The following is a 26781-nucleotide window of genomic DNA, read 5'->3' as shown; positions in this document are numbered from 1 at the left end:
AATTACAATTATCCATCTCAGGGGGCGGCCATTTTGCTCACTTACTGTCGACTGAAGATGACATCACAGTTGATCAGGTCTCAACCAATCACAGCTCAGCTTGAAAAACAAGTGAGCTGTGATTGGTGTTTGCTTGTCCCTGAGCCACGGTGATGTCATCTTTAGTTGACAGCAAAATGGCCGCCCCCTGAGATGGATAAAGACGACTTGATTTTGCTTCATAACTCATATTCCATAAATGTAATATTAATCAGCATGTCATGTTTAGACCAGTGAGGTCACATTTAATTTATTATTGTCAAGAAATGTATAAGGTTGACTTCTCTCTTAAGACAAATAAATAAATAAAAAAATAAAAAAATAAAAAAATAAGAAACTGACACCTAGTTTAAGTCTTCGTTGCCAGTATTATGTGTATCTGAAAGACAAAAGTCTTATACCTGTCATTGTGATACTTTAAATTTTATGCATCATAAATACTATATCAGTTTTTGGTATCGTATCAGTGAGGCGAGTACTCCACTTATCAGCGGAGTGCAGAATCTGTCCACCTGCGCCTGGTTCAAATCCACCAAAATCACATTACACCACCTGCGCCACAACTCAGACCTGCTTTCACCGAGTCTCAAGTCTAGTCTGCTTTGCCGCCACCAAATTGCCGTGTCATAGAAAAGGCCCCACAGGCCGCCAGAATGCTCGGCGAGGTCTGCCAAATTCCCAAACACAGTGAACTACACTTGCCCCAGCACGAAAATGAAGATGTGCCAGTTTTTACCCCAATCACACACATGCCTAACTACAAAAAAAAAAAAAAAAAAAAAAATCAGGCCTTTTGGTGCCAAGTGTCTCGTACCGATATGAATTTATCACCGGTCTGCCATCAATCTCCTCTTCTCTCCCCCCGGCTGCTCCTTCTCACGGTGGGGGGGCTTTTGAGAGCAGTTGGCAGCTCACAACAATACCCAGAATGCTTCGGGGTCTTGTCGGCCTGTCCTAATTTGTGGCCGTCGTCCTGGGAGTTGAATTCAACCGCCGCTGGCTGCTTGACCCGCGGCTTTGACGCTGGCGGATTAGCGACATCTAAAGAGCCAATGGGCTGATGGGCAGCCCGCAATGACACAGCGGGAAACGGGCCCATTTAAGACACATGCGCGCACGCACACAAAATTGGACGTGGATGCTTTGATGGGGACTTTAACATAAAGGGGAAAAGCGTCTGTGTGTGTTTTGGGGAGGGTTTCGTACGTCCATTCAGCCGCATTGTGCACCAAGGTGCCAATGCGGCGGCTTAGGGTCGCCGAAATGCCACTGTACCACAAGCAGCGTCGCACACAACCGCTGGCAGACATGTCTACCAGGCAAATGGCATCGCAGGGTTCTAATTCCAAGTGACCAATGTCGCACAGTGTGTGGGCTTTGCGGGGGACCAAAACAGTCCTTGGCAACACCGGGGTTGTGGATCATACTGTCTCATCATTGTTTTTAAAAGAAGTCAGAACGATGAGGCTGATGTTAATCCATTATGATGATTTGGCCTTTTGTATGGCAAAGAAAAAAGGAAGCTGGAGAGCGAGTGACCTAGCCACTTTATTAGGAACACTACCCCAGCCTAATATCCAATAAAGGATCAGTATTAGTGTTTATAAAGGTAATTAAAACACAAGCAGCGCCTCCTCTTTCATAACTAATACGCAAAGTGTTATGTTCTGGAGTTGGATCCCAAAAACGCAGACACAAGTCAGATTTTAACTCTTTAGTCGCATAACGTCGAGAGGCGTAGAACAAACGTGACTAGACGAGAAACAACGAGAATGTATCGAGAATCACGAGACGCTAAGCTAACTTGGGCTGTGGAGGTGCACAGAGGAACAGAGGAAATAATCTGACAAAAACATGCACTTCTCAAGCAGGCTTATATAGACAGCGAATCGATCTGATTGGCTCTGGTTAGACATGTAGGTAACAGGACTGACAGGGAATTATCTGATTGGCTGTTGACCAGATAAAGACACTAAAGATTCCTGACATCACATAGCTTCTGACATCACATAGCGTCTTACTAGTTGAAACTAGATGCTGGTTACATCAGTTCAAAACAGACGATTGATCTCATGGTCATAACCCAAACATAACCCTTGCATGACCCGAGTCATGACAGTAAACATAACCCTTACAAGACCCTAGTTATGACACTAAGCATAACCCTTACATGACCCTAGTCATGACAGTAAGCATAACACTTGCATGGCCAAAGCATAACCCTTGCATGACCCTAGTCATGACAGTAAACATAACCCTTACATGACCCTTGTCATGACAGTAAGCATAACCCTTGCATGGCCCAAGCATAACCCTTGCATGACCCTAGTCATGACAGTAAACATAACCCTTACATGACCCTTGTCATGACAGTAAGCATAACCCTTGCATGACCCTAGTCATGACAGTAAGCATAACCCTTGCATGACCCTTCCTCTAATTTCTAGTTCCTGATTGTAAAATGGCTGCAAGAGGACGGCTGATACTGGTATCAGCCATCGTCAAGTGTAAAAATAAGTGCGGATTCAGCAACAATACCAATACCTGATATTGGTACTCACCCGTCCCTAGTTATTAGTGTATATTTTTATAAAATACAATACTGTAGCGAAGGGCTGCTCGATTATGAAGAAAATATTAATCACAATGATTTTGGTAATAATTGAAATCACAAATAGGACAATCTTTTTTTTTTTTTTTTTTGGTACAAACCAAGAAGATGTTTAAGTGTAAAAAGTATGAAGAGAAATAAAATTCTTTGCAAATACTATATTGGTAATTATGCAAGTCGCCGAAATGAAATTGATTAAATTAGTTAATTTTGGACCATTTTTTTTAATTGATGCATTTAGTTTAGTCGAGGCTCCTCCGCATGAAAAAAATAAATAAATAAATCTCATCTCAATTTATTCACAGATCTGCTTTGTGTGAAACCGGCCCATTTAGTTAAAAGACAAAGCTGATATTGCAGGAATTGAAGACAGACACCACCAGGGGAGCTTAAATCACCATTTTCAGCCCAATTAAGTGCAATTGGATAACTTCCCACTGCACACCTGTTGCTCATTCACAGCACATTTTGCTGGGACCCATCCAGACACGACACTCCGAATGTCAAGGCTTGGCCATTATAGGAACTCCGCGCACCACCACTGCAACAATTACACTCGCTGAAGGACAGATGCACGGCTGCTTCTCCGTCAATGGGATGCGGGGCTCTCCAAACCCTACACGCACACACGTGTGCACAATGGCTGAAAAGCTGCGCGTAAAGCTGGACAACAACAAGCAGACATGCGGCAAGTCAAGCGCGGATCAGAATTGGCAGCGTCAATGGGCGGGCGGCGCACAAAGCCCCCCGGCGATGGGAAAAGGGGAAATTGGCAAAGCCAACACGCTGCCCTGCCATCCTCCTTTGCTGCCTGCCCATTGTTTCACAACAGATGCTATGTTCCATTAAGACGCCGTCAGCTGCGCAAGAATGGCACCAAATTTGTCCACAATGGGAGACAAAAAAAGGGGGGTGGGAGCTTGGCCAAAGATGCTCTCAAAATTCAGCACTAGTCCGATGTTAGAGCGACAGTGGCGCCCCGAGATATGAGTTTCATTCGTTCCGTGACCACGATTTGCAATTCAAAACTCCTTGAAATGAACGGGAATACCATGAGTACATTCAAAACAAAAATACATTAAAGGAAAATAGAACTCACAAATATTTGCTTTGAAAATGTATAGCAATGAAATAAGTAAATAGAATGTAAATGTCCATTATGATTACATTCCCACATATGTTATTATGATTTTTACTCTCCACACTTCTTTGCCGTCTAACAACTAGGGCTGGGAATCTTTGACTGAAAATGACATCACAAGGGCTCGGGTAACCAATCACATGTCACATGACCAAACCTCGACAACAGGTGAGCTGTGATTGGTGAACTGAGCCCTTGTGATGTCATTTTCAGTCGACAGCAAGTTGCAAAATCTGTTTTTAAAGGTACTAATTGTACATAAAAAATAATGAAAATATCAAATTTATTCTAGGCAAAATAATGTTCGACTGCCAAAAATGGCTAAATAAGTAAAGTATCCCTTTAAGATAGCAGAGAGCAAATTCATGTGGCGTGTTAAGATAAATGACATCTTTGTCTTCTGTTTGTGTGTTCAGTCTCATGTTTAGTTTGACAGTAATCTTCAGCTGGGAGCGGCAATAAACAGTGTGAAGCTTCTTTTTTTTTTTTGACATTTGTTTACTTTCTGCCTAACTGCTGCTTGTTGTGCAAACAGAAACTATTCCACTTAACACAAACATATATCAACGGCCTAGTCAGCCATTAGCCAAGTCAAATGTGAGACGAGGCAACCAGTACAATAATTTTGAGTAATTAATCTATGATTGTAGAAATGACCCCATCCAATCACTATGGAAAAAACCTATGACTATAGTACGCCAAGACGAACGCACTTGTCAGCCAGATGGTGGCCAAGTGCATAACTCACTTATCTGTCCGCAGCCTCTATAGGAATGCTTGATATAAAGGCCTCTCCAATTCCCAGTGGACGTCACCAAAAAGACACGAGAGGGAGAAGCAACGCCATCTGCTTCCAAACAACGCTCTCGCTTCCCGGTCCGTGTCCCCAAAGATTTTGCAATCCCCTTTGGGAGGGAGCGGCTGGCGGAGGGCGGGCAAGGGTCGCTGACGTGAGCGTTTAGAACGAGAAGATGAACCGCTAGACGTCAATTGGAAATGACACCACAACAACTAAAAAGGATGATTTGGAGAACGAGATTTCTGGAGAAAATTGCGCGGGAATGCTGAAAGCTGAATGCTAATAGCTGAATGCTGATGAAGTAAATTGAAAGATACATTTTGTGACAATTACAGTTTTAATTGAAGTTCAAAGATAAATGAATAATAAGAACTGAGAAGTATCACAGAGTTAGTAATGATGATCAGTTGTATGTATGGAAGTGGGCGAGGAAAAGTTCAATGTCAATCTCATTGAAAATGAATGGGGAAGAATTGATATTAAACGTCAAATTGTGCCAGTACTGTAAGCAATGTGGAATCAGACAATATATATACCCCGGGAATGTGTGAATTTTTGAACGGTGTAAATCGGAAGTATTATGTGGGAATTGTTTCTTGGCAAAAAAGTGAGGAGAATAAAAATCCGAATAACATACGTGTGATGCTTTCAGCATTCCCACAATTAGGTGTATTTGCAATTGGAGCTTACAAAATGAAAAAAGTGCTGATTCTGGAATTTCAAAATTGGAAAATGAGCCACAGAAGGACCAAGTTTGATTTGAAATAGTGTTGACAAGTGACTAATTTTTTTTTAACTAATTAAACAGAGTTTTCCATAAATTAATCACAATTAATCACATTTTTCTACTTCTGCCTCTACTTTTTTTTCTACAAAGCTTGTAACAGATACTGATTGTGTAAAATCTTGCAATATATTGTTAAATTATCAAATATAAACTATACTTAGAATCAAAAAATATTCTAATAGCTTTCTTTGATACTTGAAAAGAATTCCACACAAATTAACTGTTAACTTGACGCTGCCACATTCAACCAAGCTATACAGTGAGGAAGGAAAAAAAAAAAAATTTAAAAAAATAAAAATAAAAAAATAAAAAAAGTCTACACACCCCTTGTTCCATCCATTTTCCTAACCGCTCGCTCCTCTTTTTTGCAATATAAAAAAAATTAAACAGATAAATTCAAACTTTTTCTACCATGGATGTGACCACCTTTAGGCCTACATCTCAATCAAATTTAAAAAAAAAATTTTTTATTGACAAAGTGAGTAAAGTTAAACAAGAAATAACAAGACCTGTCGTCCCAATACTTTTGTCTTTGTATAATGTGACAATGCATACGGCCGGGGGGGGGCAAGTGTGTGTCTGAGCGAATGTCGTCTTGTGGGGGTGTGCGTGTTGGTGTGTGTGTGTGTGTTCAAGCAGACGTGTATATGTTTTTGCGGACTGAAAGGCAATTGTGGATTTTCAAAAGGAGGGGCGGCTGGTGGCGAGTAGATGCGTGCGAACGTGAATTTATGTGCCTGTGTGTGCATGCGTGTGCGTGCGCGTTTCGCAATAGGCCGGCATGAGCGAGGAGCGCTCTTTTTTTTCTTTTTTTTTTACTGCCGGTTCAAGTATGCCCCCATGTGACCGTTGGGAGAAGTCATGGCCGGGGAACGACAGACTTGTTGTGGGAATGCTTCAGCATTCCCACGTATGTTATTGTGATTTTTATCCCCCACACTTATTTTCTTGCCGCCTAACAACTCCCATATTATTATTATTATATATATTTCCAATTTACATTGTTCAAATTTCAACTAGCTTAAAAAATTCACGCCATATTACTTAGAGTATTTGCACAATTTAACATTTAATATCAACTTTTCCCCATTCATTTTCAATGGGACAGTCATTAAACTTTATTTCTAAAGTATCACTTTCCACACCCACTTCCATACATATAACTCATCATTACCAGGTGTCTGATACTGCTCGGTGGCACAATTGGTATTGCGTATTGTCCAGTAACCAGGAGGTTATAATTTCATAATTCATCTCTCAATGTGATTTCAGCATTCCCACGCAATTTCTCCAGAAATTTAACTTAGTCTAGTTGTTTCACATCAACTATCCTTCATGGTTTTCACTAACTAGATTAACTAGCCAGTTGGCAGTCGCCTCTTGGTTCAAGTCAGCCCGGTATGAGTTCCAGCTCTCCTGTGACTCGAATGAGGACAGAATTGTAGAAAATGGATGGATGGATGATTTGCTGGACAATTAATGTCTGGAATGAAGAAATCAGACTATGTAGCATCGCTTGAAAATGGTGGAAATGTTGATCAGCATACGTCTCCTTCGATAGCTCAGTTGGTAGAGCGGAGGACTGTAGTGGGTAATGCTGAGATCCTTAGGTCGCTGGTTCAAATCCGGCTCGAAGGAGTAACTTTTGGGCAGCGTCTCAAAAAAACAAAAACTCAAACTGCGGATGAAAAATATCTTCACTCTGACGTAATTTCCTGTCTGAATCTGTGCGTGTTCTTGTTCTGGAGCTCTGCTGTGGAATAATATTTACATATCCACATAATTAAGACATTAAATCAGTGCTGGAGTGACTTTTCAAAGCAGAGGGGTTTGATCCCTCCGAGTGGCCTTTTGACTGTAAGCACTAACAAGATGAAATCCCCCGTCTTGATTTTGCCTTCAAGTGGATTCTCACCTCATCGCACAAAGCAAAAGTGCTCAGATTTGAAGAAGAGACACTCACAGGATTGAGCTAAGTAAGCAAGAAAATCCGCTGGGACGGCAGATTTTGTGCGTTTTTTTTCCCTCCCTTTGTTATGACCTCCAAATGCGCTGGCTTTGTTTGGCCCTTGTTGTCAGATCGGCATCATGAGCTGCCCCCCTGAGTGCTTGCACTTCTCAAAAGTGATAAGACGCCGTCCGTGATCAGAGGGGCCGTCCTTATCGCCAAGCGCAAGACATCAAAACTGACCACAAATGTTTACGACGTAGCCCCGGAAGTGCGTCGCGTATCGGCTTCCTTCCTGTCCGGTTAATCTCCCAAATCGTCTTCCTGTTGCCGAAATTGCGCCGACGAGGCCTGAGCTATCTCACCACAAAAAGCAAGCCAAAAAAAAAAAAAAAAAATGAGTGTCAAAATATGAGAAGAAAATGACAACGGCAAAACATTTCCATGCATGTGCCACTACACTACGATATTTAAAGAGACAAAATCAATCTATTTGTCTAAGATGACTTGACTTGACTTAGGTTCACAGATTCAATATTTGCATCGACACCAATTAGGATATTTGGCCGACGCAATCTAACCTGGAAAATCGGACTCATCGCTGTATCAGCGAATGAGTCTGGTCACAATCGCACAATCGGTTACAATAGTTTGGGAATTTTCATTTTAGTTAGTTTTTATTTCGTTTTGAAATTTTGTATTTTAAATTTAGTTAATTTTAATTAGTTTTCAAGGTGTTACTGTTAGTTTTTATTAGTTTTAATTAATTAAAAAAAATGCTTAGTTTTAGTTAGTTTCAGTACGTGTTTTTTTTTTTTTAAAGTGTATTACTGGTGCACAATATTAATTAAACACCATGGTAAAATGAAAAAAGAACTCATTTCTTACCTAGCGTTGCATTGCGGTCGAGTTAAATGAAAAAGTGACATCATCTGGTGCTTTTCTATTGGCTGCTGCTAGATGATGTCACTTCTATGTGACACACTCTCTTATTCTGGTTAAAAATAAATACACTTAAAATCACATTTCAAATCATCCCCAAAGGCAACAGGCATTAAATTAATTAAAAAAAAAAGATTAATTTTAAAGGAAGGACATTTTCATATGAATTCTAGTTAGTTATAGTTTTAGTTACTTTTTTTTTTTCCTTTTTTTTTTAGTTACTTTTCTAAACATTAATCGTAGTTTCAGTTAGCTTTTGTTTTTTCTTAAAAAAAAAAAAAAAACGCTTTCAATTTTACTTGTATTTCATTAACAAAACAGTTATTTAAATTTTACTTTTTTTTCATTAGCTTCTTCCTACTCCATTTTGAACATGTAACCTATGATTGATGATTTTATTGGGGTTTTCTTTTCTTTTAATTTCTGTTTTTTCTGCTGTTTGCTTGTTTATATGTTCAATAAAAATCAAATTACTCAATCAATCAAAGCTTTTGTTGGCTAAAATAACCTTGGTACTTAGCGCTTCTCCCAGACTTTTTTATCACTACGTGATATATGTTGGCATTTTCGCCATAGAGGCAGAAGATAACGTGAAAACGACCCGCAGAAATCAACGTCGTCAAGCTAGGCCGCCTTAGCGAGTGGCAACGTAAGATGGCCGCCATTGGCGTCACTTCTCCTAACAGCGAGTAAGCGGCGCTGTTAGTCTTGACACACGTCTGCTTTTGAAATAAATAAAGCTTCCGAGGCCATCAGCTGGCTTTAACGACTCGATGTAAATCCCGTCTAGTTAAATGCCGAATGAAAACGATCGTCTCTCCAGCGCGCCATTTTGAATGAAACTGAAGCTACGTCACTGCAAATGAACACATTTGATTGCGCGGTTCGTTTTGAACCGGGCCGACCGGAGTCTGTCCAGACAGGACACGAAAGTGGGTGCGGCTTGCCAGGCTAGACGCAATCCTGGGTTAGTCGATCAGCAACCACGTCTTTTCTGCGTGAGCAATTAAGTTTAACATTTAGTACTGTAAATCAGAGCCTTGGTGTTAAGCGTCTCGCGCCCTCAAATGGTTGTCGTGTAAAGCTCACTGGCTTTATCAAAGTGACTTTGATCCAGCTGCAGCGTCACATCTGGGCCGGGCTGCGTTGTCACTGCACAGACGTGGGACACACATGCGGCTCCCCGCTAGCAACCCTCAACAAGGACAGACATGAAAAGAACAGAGGGAGAGCGCGAAGCGACTCCACGGCGTAGAGTAAACGCCGCCTTGGAGAGATCTGTCGCGATCAAAGACGTGCGATGTTGTTGTGACGAACCGGCGGGTTTGCGTGTCAGTGAAAATTTGCGGGTTGGGTCATAAGTCTTACTGACTGGGAGACGTGACGCTAACGTGCTAACTTATGACGCACAAGAGTTTGTGTGCTGTTTAGCAGAGGATCGCAATACTGATATGGAGAGATTTTTGGGGGAAGGATTTGACAGAAAATAGCACTTTTCTAGTCACAAATGAAACATTTGATCCATTATTATTACATTCAAACAAAATTATTAGCTTTTGTTGGAATAATTGTAAATAATAAGTTATACATTTGCTGCAATGAAGAACAACAACATCTAACATCTAACAGAATGATTCGAGCCAGTCTGCTGAGGTCGCCCGTTTTCTAATGATTGCAAACTTGAGCACACATGTTCTCAGCAATCTTCCACTCACATGCACAACACATAGACAAACAAGTACACTGTGTTCCAACTATGCCTTGCATTTGCATTTTTTAGGGTTGGAACACCCATGTAACTCGGGGCGTGGAAAACCAAATAAATAGAGAGGGTGAGGAGAGAAATCTTCAGAGAGTGCAGGAGTGAATTGTATCAGTCAGTTCGTCTCCTCTCTCCTCACGGGCCCTGAACTGAGTGTCTTCTCTCCTTTTTGTGTCGTGTTTAACAGATGTCAAACAGTTTTACCTTGACTAAAAAAGGACAGTACAAAAGCATAGGTGACACAACGATAAGCGGTTAGCACATCTGCCTCATAATTCTGACGTTTAGGGTTTGAATTTGAGCTTGGGCCTTCCTTTATGGCGTTTGAATGTTCAGCCTGTTTTTTCACCCTGAGCAACTGTGACGTCATCTTCAGTGGACAACAAAATGGCGCCCCCTGAGATGGATTTAAAAAAACAACAACAAAAAAACGGCTGGATTTTGCTGCATAATTCATATTCCACAAATGTAATATTAATCAGAATGTCATGTTTAGACTAGTGACGTAACATTTAACATATTATTGTGAAGAAATGTTTCACTTTAATACATTCTTTTAATGGGAAGTTCAAACTATTACACAAATGTATGATGTAGTCTCGCTATATCACACATCTCCATCTATTGCAGGTGGGAATGGAACATTCCGCCCCCCCCCATTGTAAAGCTCCTATAACTTGATATTTTCAGTTGTCTATGGAGCCTGCTTGGAAAACAACATGCAGTACTGTACAAACACAAAGCAAGTGTCCCGGGCCTCCACCCCCGCCTGCTGTGCATTTGCACGTGGTACAGCCCATATTGCTCAACAGCGCAGGGCATTCAAGGTCGCCTGGAAAATTAGAACACCGAGGACCCGAAGCAGGACTGATTAGGAAAACAAATGTTGGCGATGAACTAAAGACACTTTCTACGCAGGGAGAAGCTTCGTTTTGATTTGTGTTTTTCATTCATTTTGATTTCACTGAAATGGCCCAAGTTTTCAATTAGGTTTTTTTTTTGTTTATTTTTTTTTAAAGTATACCGTAAATTAAAGTATTCCTTGTTTTTGTTCCACTTTCCACTTTTTTTCTATTTATTACTTGACACTTACTGGCCTCCTCCTCCTCCGCACGTTACTCCCACCTCCTCCTCATTTTCATTGTAGCACTCGCAAGTCAAGGACGGTCAAACCGTTTTTTTTTTGTTTTTTTTTTGTTTTTCCAGTACACCGACGTCTCTCTGCTCGCTCGCCCTCCCCGCCACGACATCCTCCCCCTGCTCTAGCGTCTCTTTTGGGGTCACTTTCACCCTTTCGCTCCTCTCCATTTCTTATTATAGACAGCCGAGAGAAGCCGAGGGGTCCTTCTGGAAACGGGCCAGAGCAAACACCGATAGCCAAAAATCCTCCCCAAACAACCCGACTCCTTCTCCTCCCTGCGTACCTCCCTCCCCTGGCACATGTCCACATCCAAATACACGCACGCACACATTTCGGCCCTCTGAGAGCTGTGCTAAATTTATGAAGGAAAAAATAATAAAAATCTGATGCAACAATACAGCAAATGTTTCTTATCATATATATGAAGTCTTTGTGGGTCAAATGTTTTCACTTTACTGAGGTTTTATTTGCAAGGAGGCAGAACTAAATCAACCCATTGTGGTTTTTAGACAAAGTTGACAAAAAAAAAAAAAAAAAAAAAAAAGTAGGAGTACAGATACTTGTGGTTAAAAAAAAAGAAATAGTCTAGTAATATTTAATTGTATCTTTTTATGTGAGAACACTGAACAAAATACACTTTGAAACAATAAAAAGTAGTCATTGTACATCTTATCGGTGTCAATTTATTGTTCCCTCGAAATACAGCCACAAGGCCTAATAGCTAAACCCCAGGCAACAAAAGTGAGCACACCCCTATCCAAATTGGGCACCGTTAGTCATCTTCCCTCCCCATGATCACATGACTTGTTAAAAAGACACTTTACTTATTTAACCATTTTTGGCAGTCAAACATGAATATTTTGCCTATAATAAATTTGATATTTTCATTATTTTTCACGTACAATTACTACCTTTAAAAACACATTTTGCAACTTGCTGTCGACTGAAAATGACATCACAAGGGCTGAGGTCACCAATCACAGCTCAGCTTGTGAATGTCACATGACCAAACCTAAAAAACAGGTGAGTAATTGAATAATTATGCATATTCTTGTGGAGACTGGGGTCAAGTTGTATTTTACAATTTAAAAAAATGTGCAGAATTTCACAAGTTACTTCATGTTAAAGATTAGATAGAAAATGCACTGAGCGGTCACCAACAGCTTACAAATGTAATTATGCCATCTAGTGGCAGAAAAATGACCTCAACACAAATAAATATCACACTCGTTTTTTGCAGTACAGTACATCTTTTTAATTTTAACTCAATTTTATGAATCATGAAATTACTGTATCAATGACTAAAAGATGCAGACATATTTCTTAGTTTAATATTTTTTCACTTTAATGTAAACTCATTCACTCCCAGCCATTTTCACAGAAGCAGTCCCGTTCACTCCCAGCTGTTTGACTGGATTTTGACTGATTTTGCAAGGCCCACAGAATATTGTGTTCTATTGCTATAAAAGCATGGAACCTACCAAAAGAAAGATTAAAGTCTCTAAGTTCTTTCATCAGGAAAAAAAAAGTATGTTTCTATCTGTTTCCGTCTTTCAGCAATTAGCATTAGAAGAGAGCTAAGTTTCATCATTTTCACAAATCTATTTAAAATTGTAAGTAATTGAGCTGTTTTTCTTGGTTGATCTGCTTTGCTCTGCCTCCACCTGCTGGCCGTTTGTGTAACAACTACCATTTCTGAAACCGTTCTTTGCAGTTGAGAGGCTGCATCAAAGCCTTATGTATGCTCACAAAAAACAAAAACAAACAAAAAAAAAAAAGTATAAATACATCTTTGGGACTCTTAGACCATTAAAAAAAACGTATTTACACTTCATTGGGAGCAAATGAGTTAATAAGAGTATGAAAACTGATTGTAAATTTTATTGCACATTTAGAACAAATGTAAAAATTGCGATTAATCGTGAGTTAACTATCGTTGCGATTAATTACGATCAAAATTTTAATTGCCTGACACCCCTAGATTTCATGTATATTGCAAATTAGTAATGTACGTTACAGATGCAGATGTGTGGTGATGCTAGCTGCGGTTCACATTCATCCATTTTGTTTATATAGTGTAGAAATGTATTAGATTGAGGATTCAGTACTTTTGAGAGGTGGTTTACACATAATTAATCACATCATCAGTGACAAAACTCCCGGTTTTCATCGTGCCTAGGAGCCGCGCACGTCTCTGGTGTGAACCTTCCATTGTTTCCACGCACACACACGCTGACAGCTCGTCAATGCGCGGTAATAAAGGTGCCGTGTCAACACATCTGCTGGCGCTGAGTTAGCAGACAGTAAAAGGTGCGCTTGTAAAAAAGTGCGAGGCAAAGAAGCGAGCGGCCTTTATCGGCACACTTGTCCTTGGTCGTTCCGCACAGCTGCTTGCCAGCCAGCGTCGTGTTTGCTCGCTTGCCGTCTTTTGTTTGAGCCGTGTTTGAGGGATGCGGCGAGGAGGTTCGCTAACAACACCGCCGCAGCTCGCTTGCGTGTTTTATCACCGCCGGGTTTATCTTATTGCGTCAAATCCGGCTTTAAAACAACTGCAATAATGTGTGGCGCTACAAAGCGGGCCATTAATTTGCACGACAGTTTATGTACAGTATCCGTCCTGGGAAAATTAACATTTCAGCAAAGTTAACCATTTACTACTACTATTTTAGGTTAATCTGCTTTTCAATATTCTGCCTCAAACAACCGGAACACTCCGAGTCCCGCTCTGCCCAACTGTTGTATGGCGGTCCACAGGGTTCAATGTTTGCATTTGCTACCCCTGGGTTCCATCTTAAGAGAGCACAGCCATTCCTTTCACAGCTGAAACATTTCTTGACAATAAATTGTTATATGTGACCTCCCTACTCTAAACACGACATTCTAATAAATATTACATTTGTGTAATATGAGTTTAGCCATATCACTGGGGCGGCCATTTTGCCACTTGCCATCGACTGAAGATGACATCACAGGACTCAGGCAACGGCCAATCACAGCTCAACTGTTTTCTCAAGCTGAGCTGTGATAGGTTGTTACCTGAGACCTGAGCAACTGTGATGTCATTTTCACTCGACACTAAAGCAAGTGGCAAAATGGCCGCCTTCTGATATTGATAAGAAACTCCTGGATTTTTCTGCTTAACTGATATTGCACTAGCGCAATATTAACCAAAAAGCCACATTTAGACTAGTGGGGCTGCATTGAACATATTATTGTCAAGAAAATTTTTTGGTCTTCCCATTGAAGTAGATCTATGTAGGATTATTTTTTAAATAGGGTTAACTATAGTATAAAAATAAATCAATAAACTGCTCAATGTTTCAGTACCTTTTTTTCAACTGGCTGTAACTGAATAGTCACTAAATATCTTTTAGCACGTTTACGACATTTTGCATTACATGCTAGCATTTAAGCTAGCAGACGTTCATTTGACAAAATTGTTTGGTTTGTTGGAACGTTTTGATGTTTAAATACACGATGTTTAATTCAATGTTGCTTTGTGTCTGTTTTAAGGTAAAATTCAACTGGGAGTGACAATAAACCGAATAAGCCAAATGTGTTTTAATAAGTTTAACTGTGTTTAAACTCAAGTCAGTGTGGGAGTGTCGCTCAGCTCAGCTTCCCCAAAATCCGCAGGGAATGTCTTCCGCGTGGCCTATTAAGGGCGACCGCATCTGTATGACGCATCGAACAGATGGGGAGGGAGGGCGAGGGCAGGGAGGCGTGTTATCGTTAGCGCTGCACCAGATGAGATGACACCAATAGCAGCGATTAAAACAATCAATAGCGGTGATTAAATGTGTCTCGACACAAAAGGAGAGGACGCCGCGCCACAAGTTCAAAATACGTCCCCGAGCGCTTCTGAAGAGCTCCCCCTTATGGGTTGAATCCTTCCTGATGTGCTAATGAGAACAGCTTGACCCGAGAATAGCGAAAATCTGCATATAATTGATGCTCATTGAAATGCATTGGAACAAAGTTGTAAGTAAGCCCCCCCCCCAAAAAAAAGATTATACTTTTTGAATGTTCTTTTTCAAATAAACACTTTTTTCGATTTAAATAAAGAGCAGCTGATTAAAAAAAAAAAAGAAAAAAAAAGAAGACAAGCACATTATTTATTTTTTGGACATCTTCTTGTTTACCTTAGCTATGCGTGTATTTTGCTTTTTCTTTCCCGATGTCTATTTTTAGCTTTTTCAGAAAGGACAGCAGAAAGAGAAGAAGCAAATTTAGAGGAAGTGACAGTTAATTAGCACTGTCAGCTGCTATTAAGCAACTTTTTTTTTCCTGAAACGAGAAGGACTTTCGCTCCTGACGGAATGCTTTCTATTGGTAGACAACAACGGAGTGATGGAGGTTTACTGAAAGCTCTTTTGTTCTGAATGAATCTTCCCTCCTTTTGAGAGATTTGTAGCATTCAATGGAGCAATAAACCAGAATGTAAGCAGTGAGACGAGTCCAGACTTGCTCTCATTCAACCTCTGCGCATTGTTTATGTGAAATGAGCACACCGCAGGCGACTGCTGGATGAGGTGAGTGCGTTGCCCACAATGCGCGTCTGTTTTGGCAACACGCAATATCATTTAAGATGAAACTAGTGAGCAGCAACGCTGACGGTCTTCTCCTGAAAATCGCGTGAACGTGACAGCAAATAGTCAAAGCTGTTTTTGATTGTGCATAACGTGAGGAAAAGAAAGTACTTGACCTGAACACCTTTGCGGGTCCATATGGACTGCACATTGCATGATGAAAATCTCAGAGGGTCAGGTGACACACCTACTTTTTAGAGTTTGCTCCTAGCTTTTGTTTTTTTGTTTTGCAGTTTCTTTCCATTAAGAAGGCTCGAGAAGGAAACGCGAGCAACTCGGCTTGTGGCCCGACCCGGAAGTCTTGCTCTGTTTAAACAGGAAGTAGATATGCGTCGGGCCACCCGTCATCTTACGTGAATACATTCATTAAAGCTCTTATTTATTTAGTGATTTTGACGCGGATTGTTTTGTTACAAACATAAGACATGTACCGACGTTACCGTATTTTTCGGTTTATAAGTCACAGTTTTTTTCATAGTTTGGCTGGGGGTGCGACTTACGTGTGAAATTATTAACACATTATTATATCATTTCACGTTATTTTCACACTAAACCGCAAGAGGGCGCTCTAGGCCTGTGTTGATAAGTTCAACATTGCCGGTAGAAGAGGAAGCGGCGCATCGTCTACCTCCCGAGTTGGGGGAGTTGTTTAAAAGTGACACAGAGGATGAAGATTTCAATGGATTTAGTGATTTGGAGTGAAACTGATAGTTCGGTGAACTTGTTAGCATGTTCTTTATCCTAGAGTTATATGAATAACTTGTAGTGATGGGAACATAATTCACCCACGGAACGTTGGGACGAGGGGAGAGTTCCGGATGGGAAGGTTTTGTTCTGTGTAAAAGGGGAGTTAGCCTGTTAGCTTCTAGCTGAGTGGGGAGTTGCTGTTAAGACCTCAGAAGCTAATGTCAATAAAACGCCAGCCTTTGGCTCCGCCCTTCAACACTCCGCCTCCGCCTCCCGTCACTGCTCGCTACAAACTCTTGATATGTTACGTCGTTACTGACATTACCAAGCATGTCAGTCATTTAACGTGAGTATACCGTACGCTTATTCAGCCTGTTGTTCTCTCTTTTATTTTTATTTTAAATTGCCTTTCAAGATGACATGTATGTTTTTGGTGGTGGATTTTACCAAATAAATTTCCCCCCAAAATGCGACTTATACTCCAGTTCGACATATATGTTTTTTCCTTCTTAATGATGCATTTTTTGGCTGGTGCGATTTATAATCCGGAGCGACGTATAATCCGAAAAATACGGCAATTCGCGCCCTTGTCAGTCAAAAGTAACCACAAACAAACCCTAAAAAGCATCTTAGTTAGTAGTGGTGAATCGGAGTCCGTCAGCAATAAGTGTCCGTGCAGAATAAAATATTAGTTCCGGGCGTCCCGGCAACGTCCAAGTGCTGCAAATATGTTTTTTTTTTTAATGATTAAAATAACTTCGACCCTCCATTTTTGCGTCGACCACTTTTTCCGGTCGACTTTTATTCCCAGCCCTAAAACAAATCGTACTGTTTTGGTGCCCCCTAAAATAGATCGCATTTAAAATTAGAGTGTATATAACTAAAAAAAAAAAAAAAAAAATTGATTTATTCAGGACTTGAAGTTGTACGCCTCTTCAGTTATGACCACAAAAAAGGCAGCAAAGGTGAACTCTTTGCACCTGTGAATGAATGTTCCTTCCCCGGGATATTTTTACTCATAATATTGGACCACAACTGACTCGGTTACAGCTGCACTCAGTTATGTCAGAACCACTTGCTGCCCGCTTTGGATTATCACCCTCCTAAACAGCTGCAAAGGCTAATTAGACGGGCATGAAGAAAAAGAAAAAAAAAAAGGAGCCACGTGGACAAAAATGTAAGTCCCTAATACATGCATACACGCTCCACTGCGCACACATATACAAATATCCCGCACGCTCCTCGGGAGTCGGCGCATGGCGACGACCACCCAAGAAGGCTTTGAAAATAATGAAAACTACTCCCACGGCTGGTGGAGGCGACTACACAGGAGCGTGTATGGAGGCTCGCGTCCCACCTGGTTGCAATGTTTGCTGGGCCAGCCAGAATCATAAACATCAATTTTTTATTTTTTTTTTAAACATGTGTAAGAAACACCTTCATGCCTTCAGGTTAACTTGATGAATGGCAAGTTGTGCTGGTCGTAAAAAGTTTTCATTCATGACATGAAAGACTTAACGGACACTGTGAATCGCTGCCAAGTCAGTCGGTTCAAGAAATGTCAAAACAATTTTATGATAATGTGTCTCACCTTAAAGAAATCAATCAATATTGTGCTACATGAATTAGGGAAATACGGTGTTGGATAACGTTTTTTTTTGTTTGTTTTTTTAGACCGATACCAGTACTAGTTCTCAACTCAACTCAGCCAAAAAAAAAAAAAAAAACACACAAAAAAAACCAATGACAGATAATTTTAAAGAAAGACCCTTTATACTCCAATATAGCGTTTCCCTTAAAATTGTATGAAATTAACGGCAATTTTCAATTCTTCTATTTTTTTTATTTCTAGTTTACGACAAAATAAATACCGGGGTTAAATGATTGTTCTGACTAAAATTAGACTAAAACGTTGACACTTTTTGTTGACTAAAACTAGACAAATAAAATTGTTTTCTTGGACTAAAATAAAGACTTAAATGCGAGAGTTATAGTTGACTTAAAAAAAAAAAAAAACAGGATGAGATTTACTAACTGATAAAAACTAACAAGTGTGAAGTGTGTTGGTTTAGTTTACGTGTTATGATTTAATAATGAGAATTGGGTCACTAACCACTTTGAAACAGAAAGCGACTTCTTCTTGGATACTGATTAAAGGTCTACCAGTTATGTACACATTTCATCCTCAAACAACACGCTAATTTTTACTAATTAGTGATATTTATCAACATAAAGGCACTGATCGTGTTATTGATTTCTCACAATAATTATTAACAATGAAATATCAAAGTGCACCACTTTAGTTCTATAAATCCCTGAAAAAAAATTAACTTCTAGAACAACCCTAAGAAATTACAATGTGCCATCACTGGTGAACTATTTTTAGAACAGTCTCCACGGGCTAGGCACGTGGTGCCCCAATTAGTTTCAAGGTTTTAAAAAACGGTTATGATTTTTCCAATAAATATGCCCTGTTCTGGAACCTCCATTTGCAATCCAGTTTGATTGAAATGTTTTCAGGCTGTTGTGTAATCAAACAAACATTGTTTTCATTCAAAACACGGCACCAGTAGGTTTCGTCGTAGGGTTGTCGAAGAAGAGCACTCGAATTAGAATTGGACGTTGAGCTCAGCGGTGCAAATGACATCATCCTTCAAATCATTTCATGGCTTGAAATTGAGCACAAGTCGGAATCTCGTGATACGAAGTGAATGAATAAAAAGGCAGAAAGTCGCAGGCGGCCTGTTATCAATCAGTCTGGGCTGCAGCAGAACACAAACATGGCTTGCTTTTACAACGTGTCGCTTGTTTTGCTGCACGTTGTGAGTCAGGAGACTTGCGTGTACGGCGTGTGTGTGCGCGTGTGTTGAGTTCATCTTGACGGTGATCTAGCGATTGGGGGAAAGCAGCGAAAGTGAGACGGTTCCAAGTCCACAGGCTTGGCTTCAGGCCAGCTGCTCTGACCCAGAACATTTTGTACTTACTACGGGAAATCCACGCAGCAGGAAGAAGCTATTGTCCCCATGTAGTGTACTATTTCTTCAAGCGTTACAGTCATTAAGTCACTTATGTAATTCAGTCACTTACTTTTTCATTGCTTAAATATGGGTTAGTTTCATATAATGTTACCATTAATGGTAAAGATACGCCTTATTGACATTTCTTATATATGCATTAGTGATAGACCGATATGGTTTTTTCAAGGCCGATACCGATACAGATTATTTGTAGTCAAGTCGGCCGATAACCGATATTTCAAGCCGATATTCATTTGCAATAAAATGGGGAGGGGGGGGGGAATTCTTTCAAACTATATATAATTTCTCACTGAGTAACAAATTCATGTGAATGTAGCTCATTTGGGGTTTTTGTTAGGGTTCGTAAAAACGTTTCAAAAAGATTTTCGCGGTGAAAAATTGTGTGAATATGTTCCAAATGTGTTTACGACAAATAAAAACTGACTGCGAACATCTTACAAATCCTGATGAAAACCCCAAATTCGCTACGTTCGCAAGTATCCCCTGCTCAGTGAGCTTTATCGGCCTTCAGATTAAAAAAATGGCCGATGCCGATATTTGTCAAAATGCCAAATATCGGCGCCGATAATCGGCCGGGGCCGATTATCGGTCTATCCCTAATATTATGCATCCATCCATCCATCCATCCATCTTCTACCGCTTATCCGAGGTCGGGTCGCGGAGGCAGCAGCTTTAGGAGGGAAACCCAGACTTCCCTCTCCCCAGCCACTTCAACCAGCTCCACCGGTGCCGGTATCAGTGGGGACAGTACAAGATTCATTCTCGTAAAATTTGTGAGCAAATACCGCGAGAATACAGCTTGCTGGAAAGGTTATATTTGACAGTTCAAAGCAAACATGGTGCATCAGCATTTAGCTGTTATGCTGCACTGACACGGAATAAGCTCAATTACCTTGAATTATTGTTTGTTGTTAGCACTTAAACGGTAATAATTGGTTTTAAGACGGGAAAAAAAAATCTAAAGACATATTTTTCAAACTTTTAATGCCAAAATGTCTCAACTGTTAAGTGTTCATGTATTTGCAACATGCTCTCTTAAGATGTTGTATATATTGAAACATTTTTCCACTCAATCTGCCTTTTTCGTGGAAACGAACCCAAATGTCAATTAAAGCTCGATTCAGTGAATGCTTCGGAGAGCGCTAAAGCTTTGCCACTACCAATTCCGGGTTGTTGAAATATTTGAAGAGGAAGAGTCTACTATCATCACATCCTTGGCGATTGCAAAAATGAGCAACTCTGCACTCTTTAAATAAACTCACTGATAGTAGTCTCATGACGCTCTCGCACACACATAAACAGTCAAGTCAGCATTTTGGAGGCCATTATCATCGCTTAAATAGATTTCCTGGACCCCTAAACACATACTCGACTCCCTCGAGCCGCACATTAACCCGCCATCGTCTTCAAATGGACTCACAATGAACACGACGTATCTTACACGAATCCATGCCTGGATATACAAACGGCTCAATTTAGCTGCGGCTAGCCTAAAGCCCCCCACCCCAAGAGAATTAATAGGTAGGGGGGGTGGACACAGGCATCCCCTTGTCTCCGTCCACACACACACATGAAGCCACACTGCCGGCTCCACACAGGCTACGTTATGCTAAGAATAGACGAACCACACTTCGAGCTCGTGATGTGACTGGGAGGCAGCCCACCCTCCACTTTCAGACGCGTACAAACACACCGCACAAAACGTCGAAGCTATTCTCAGAAGTCCCGGTAGACGGGAGAAGGCCGCCGGCGACAAACGCGCGCAAACTTGCATTCAGTAACACATGAAAGGGATTTTTTTTTTTTTTTTCGCAACAAGGGGGTTTTCTTTTGAACAAAAGTGAGCTTTTCCTCGACATTTACTTACTTAATCATACAGGGATGTATTCACAGCTAGGTTGCAGCCTTGAGCAAGTGTGCCGTGACAGATTATCAAGGAATTTTCTAGTTTTTCTAGTCTGAAAATGACAAATCTACAGACCTGATTGCCCAAACAACACAGCAGGATGCTCCTTCAACATGCGTCGTAGATCCAAATAGCCACAAGAGCAAACCTACACTAGTTGAGGACGTGCGGACCAAGCCGCCATCTTGAAGTGGGAGTCCCCGGTGATCTCTCCCATTCACCTGTATTTTTTATTTATTTATTTTTTTGGGCTCTAATAAATTAACTCATCAAATTCTTTATCGATTTTGACACGGATTGGTGCATTAGACATGCAGTTATGATAAGGAATACATGGTTTATTTATTTATTTATTTATTTATTTATTTATTTATTTATTTTTAATCGGGGACACCACAGCATTTTATTTGAATGTTTACAGTCCTGCACCTCTAAGTTATAAACGTCTCTACTCTATTGTACTGTATATACATACTGTAGAAATGTTGGGCTTTTTGATTCTTTGATATCATGATTCTGTTTGGCATCTTTTAAACAGTGGACACATTTGCAGATTTTGACTCCGTCTTGACAAAAGTGTTATCAGGATTAAACAGTGACGAATTCCTTCCTCCCCTTAAAAACACACCGGAGTCTTTTTTGTTTTTTTTTGTTTTCACCTTTCAGCCCGTACCACAAGGCTGAGTCACTTAAAACGTTTTCAAGCGTCGTTAACAATGTCACGACCCCAGACGACAATGAGAACAAGTGACGCAGTGTGTCGTGGGGCAGCCGTAAGACTCGGCTGAGTAACTGCAGCCTCGACGTAGCAAATAAACACGATCATGGCCCAATTTTTCCACTACAATTTGGATACCAGCACCACTAAAAAAAAAAAATGCTAGCGAGGAATTCAATGATGTAGCTTTGGTTTCAACCCTGTATACTTCCACAGTTAATAGCAGCAATTTTGACAGAGGCAGGAGGGCAGCCGACGCCCTCAAGTCTGCAGATTCTTGGACCCGCATGTAGCCGAGCCCCCCAGCTGGGAGACAAAACTCATTTAGGTCCAGCGGTTAGCCTTGCGTTGGGTCTCAGACAACCAAGGTTCAAGTCATTCATTTTTATCACACATTTTATTTCAGTACTTAGAACATAGGTCATAGTTTTATTACATTCATATTTTCTGTTTATACTAGTGCTTACGATGGGCCAAAGTTAATGGCATTTTTTACTGAAAATCGGACGAGTAGCATGGTCAACTGACAAACTATAGACCTGCATCCTCTGCTTAGATGATGAAACAGAGAAGTAACGCTGATCAATCAATAACCTCTTTAATGGAAATGTGATCGGTTAATGTTAACATGGAAAATTCCAACGAGCTTTTAACGTCAACGTCAACGTGGCGTGACCCACGCACACTATCGGTTTTCTATCGGCGACCTTTGGCTGAAAAATATTGAGGACCAAAGTCGCCAAAATTAAAAATAAATAAATGACTAAATAAATAAATGAAAGTGGAAAAAACAGATACAAAAACAATTCAAAAATTAAATGGAAATAAAAACTATATGAATGAATGAATTAAAAAAATATATTAAAAAGAAAAAAATGAATACAAAAAGAAAAAATGAGATTCAAAAATAAAAATAAATATAAAAATGAATGTTGAAATAAATACAAAAATAAATTTATAAATAGGAGCGTTTTTATTTATTGCTTAATATTTAATGATATTTATATAATTATTGTTAATTTATTTTAATATTTATTTTTATTTTTTGAATCTCATTTTTAATTTTTGTATTTATTTGTACTTTTATTTAACATATATATATATATATATATATATATATATATATATATACATATATATATATGCCGTTTTCATATCAATTTATATTTAGTTTTTGTATTTTTGAATTAGATTTTTTATATCCATTTTTATTTTCACTTTTATTCATGCATTTTTTTTTTTTTTTATATAGTCATGTATTTATTTTTAATTTTGGCAGTTTTGGTCCATAGAAAAATTCTACACACCGTGCTGTAGCATATTGGATCCATGACATGATGTTTACAACATGATCGCATGACGTTTTTGTCCAAATTGAGTTTTCGCACTTTGATTTCCGACGCTTGACATTTCGCAAAAAAACAAAAAAAACAACAACAAAAAAAGTCACAAAAGGGTCCAACCCAAATATGATGATTTTGAGGACAATTATGACACATTTGAGACATGTGATATTGTGATGCTTTGGTGTGCAGCTGGACGTCACATTTGCCATCAAACAAACGCCTCCGCAACCAAACGGTCGGCACAATCAGCTCAGTGTTTTGCCAATCACGCCAGATTCTTACATGCATGCTGGCGGGCTGCTGTCAGCCTCCATCCCCACAGGCTCTTTCTCTCAGGGCAAAGGCCAGCCCGCTGATGACTGGGTGGGGTTTTGCCGTTGCCACAGTGCTGTGTGTGTGCGTGTGTGGAGATGGGGGTGCAGTCTGCAGGTGTGCGAGTGGGAGGAATGATGTCGATTGCGGTGTGTGAAAAGCTTGTGTCAGCAGTGAGTCAGATGTGTTCAATCGCTTTCTCTTTCCTCTCTGCCGATGACGACACTGGAATGAATCTGAACGGCTAAAGCGTCTGAATACTTTTGAAAATCTGAAAATTGTCGGATATGGAACATAAACATGGCAATAATTCCTGCATGGCACATTTTGGTGAAAGTCCTTAAATTAAAGGTGAAAATTTATACTTTATTCAATCAGCTCAATTGATTTACAAAGAAAGAAATATGTAAAAAAAAATTAGAATAAACTCATCTTTATTTTATTTAGGAACTTTTCTTGAGACTATCACAAGAATAAAGCTGCACTCACTTAAAAAAAAATCTCAATTTTTTTCTGACAATTTTTTGGGAAGGGCTTTGTTTGATTTCTTTTTTATGTTTTATTGAATATTTTTTCTGTTTTTTTTGTGAGTAGTTTTTTCATTTTTTTTAAATATATATATATTTTCTGTTTTCTGAATTTTTTTTGTTTGTTTCCTTAATTTATTTTAAATAGTAGGAAAAAAAACAGAAAAAAAAATTCTCGTGTTTTAATTTTCAGAGACGGGAACCGCACCGTACATCAAATACATTTTGTTGAGCCAACTTTTATTCTCCCGAAGTCGAGGCGTTCACGAGGAAAACATACTGACAGAGCTGTTGTGTTGTAAATTAATCGCACTCTGCTGCAGGTTTTCGGACGCAAAGTAAACTCAAGCATCAGTCTTGGCTGTCACTACTGCACCACTTTGGCTGCAAACGCTTAGATAACATCTATGTATGTGTGTGTGCAAAGAGGAGGATGATGGGGGGGGGGGGTGGGTAGACTGTACGGCAGAGTTATCTCAAATACTGAAAGAGAGCCAAGGACAGATACGTGTGCGGGGGAGGATGGAATTCTTATTTTGGCAAGCGCTGGCGCCAAAAGACCCATTCGGCCCACCCGCCCCCTCGATTCTGAAGAGGGGGGAAAAAAAAAAAAAAAAAAAAGCCCAGCTCTTTAACCTGCTCATGTGGGAGGAAGTCACAAGTCCAGACCTCTCAGTTTTTGGCAAAGGCCAAGTTAGTGTGGTGAGCAAGTTACAGCATGCGAGTGTTCTGAGAGAAGATGGAGGTTTTGCACGCTTTTTTTTCCCCAGGTTGACTAGAACGCAATTCGACAGCAGCGGAATGTTATAAGGTCAAAAATATTGTCAACGTGATACAATTGTAGCGGGTCAAAATAATAGAACAGGGCCAATTGTCATCCCTTGAGGTTGCTGGGGAGTGTGCTTTCCAACTGCCTGGAAAAAAAAGAATGTTTTCATATTTTCTTTCTTTCTTTTTCTTTTTTATTAACACCACTGTTCTGTATAAACAGCACTCACTCTTTTGACCGACCCCGACTATTACGTACCTTCAGCGCATGCGCGAGAAGTAATTCCCCTCTACACCATCGGCGGCGGTAGTCATTATTCTTAACTCATTCACTCGCCGCCATTTTCACATTTCGCAATCCCGTTCGCTCCCGGCTGTTTTACTGGATTTTGACTGATTTTTCAAGGCCCACAGAATATTGTGTTCAATTGATATAAAAGCATGGAACATACCAAAAGAAAGATTAAAGTCTCTTCTTTCATCAGGAAAAAAAGTATCTTTCTATCTGTTTCCGTTTTGCAGCAATTAGCATTAGAAGAGAGCTAAGTTTCATCAGTTTTCACAAATTATTTAAAATTATAAGTAATTAAGCTTTTTGTCTACATGGCCCTGGTTGATCTCCTTTGCTCTGCTGCCACCTGCTGGCCGTTTGTGAAATAACTACTATTTCTGCAACCGTTCTTTGCAGTTGAGAGGCTGCGTCAAAGCCTTCTGTACGCTCTAGCATTAAAAAAACAAACAAAAAACGTATAAATACGTCTTTGGGACACTTACAACATAAAAAAAACGTATTTACACGTTATTGGGAGCAAATGAGTTAAAGGCAACCAGAAACCTCTTTCCGGGAGCGGGGTATAAAAAAGTAAACAATGCATACCGGTTACTTTTTTTCTCTCACTGAAAAAAAAGATCAGTTTATGTCTTGATTAGTTTTATCGTAGATTATCGTGGACTTATTACCTGACCAATATATCGATAATCGCGGTACCGTAATATCATGAGATAATCGTGAGCCTTCTATTGCATATTGCATCGTTTCGTGAGGTATCAAGCGGTTCCTACCCCGACTAGGGAGCACTGATGTCCCTTTAAAAAGCACAATTTAAGAGCAAAATGTAGTTTTGCCAGTATTCCGTTTTTTAAAGGGATTTATTGCATTGATGGTGGGAATGCCGTCTTGCCAACTACATTGGAGTTGGTAGTTTAACAACAGAGTCCTCAATGGAAGTCTTTATTCACCTTTGGTGCATCAACAAAAGTGCCTTCAATAGTTCGTTCTCACAACATTGCAAGCACTCGATTGTTTGAGATAAAGTATGAATTAAAAGATTCAGGGTGTAGTCCAAATCCTGATTAATTGTTTGGGTTCTCCTCATTTCCAACCTCTAATTTTAATTAAAAGGCGAAGCGCAATTATGAGTCTTTTCAACCATCGAGCTCACTGTCCAGAGAGCCTTGTCATTACAGTTCAATGGCGGCCACACTTCCGGCACTCATCAGACGGACAGTGTGCTGGGGGTCGTGGTGGGGGGGGGAGGGGGCCACTTTAGGGAGTCCAAAACGCCCTCAGATGCCTACTGAAGGTTCTTCCCCTTCTAATCAAAGGGACGCGGCATGAAAGAGAATTTGTTCACCATGCTTCCCTTTGGTGTGAAGCCGTAGTTCAAAGCCGCAGACGGGGGGGGGGGGGGGGGGGGGGGGGGGGGGGGGGGGGTCGGGG

The 26781-nt window shown here is 40.1% G+C and overlaps 1 protein-coding gene and 1 non-coding gene across 6 annotated transcripts in view; one reads left to right on the top strand and one right to left on the bottom strand.

Moving 5' to 3' along the window:
- LOC144016402 (uncharacterized) overlaps positions 1-26781 on the bottom strand; it is an 86188-nt gene that overhangs the window by 23422 nt on the left and 35985 nt on the right. The window lies entirely within an intron of this gene.
- On the top strand, positions 6929-7015 carry trnay-gua (transfer RNA tyrosine (anticodon GUA)). Its single transcript is given in 2 exon segments — positions 6929-6965; positions 6980-7015. It is a non-coding gene; the product is annotated as a tRNA-Tyr (tRNA).

The sequence above is a fragment of the Festucalex cinctus genome, chromosome 3, assembly GCF_051991245.1.
Source record: "Festucalex cinctus isolate MCC-2025b chromosome 3, RoL_Fcin_1.0, whole genome shotgun sequence".
Taxonomy (NCBI): Eukaryota; Metazoa; Chordata; class Actinopteri; order Syngnathiformes; family Syngnathidae; genus Festucalex; species Festucalex cinctus.
This window is presented reverse-complemented; position numbering and strand designations above follow the sequence as displayed.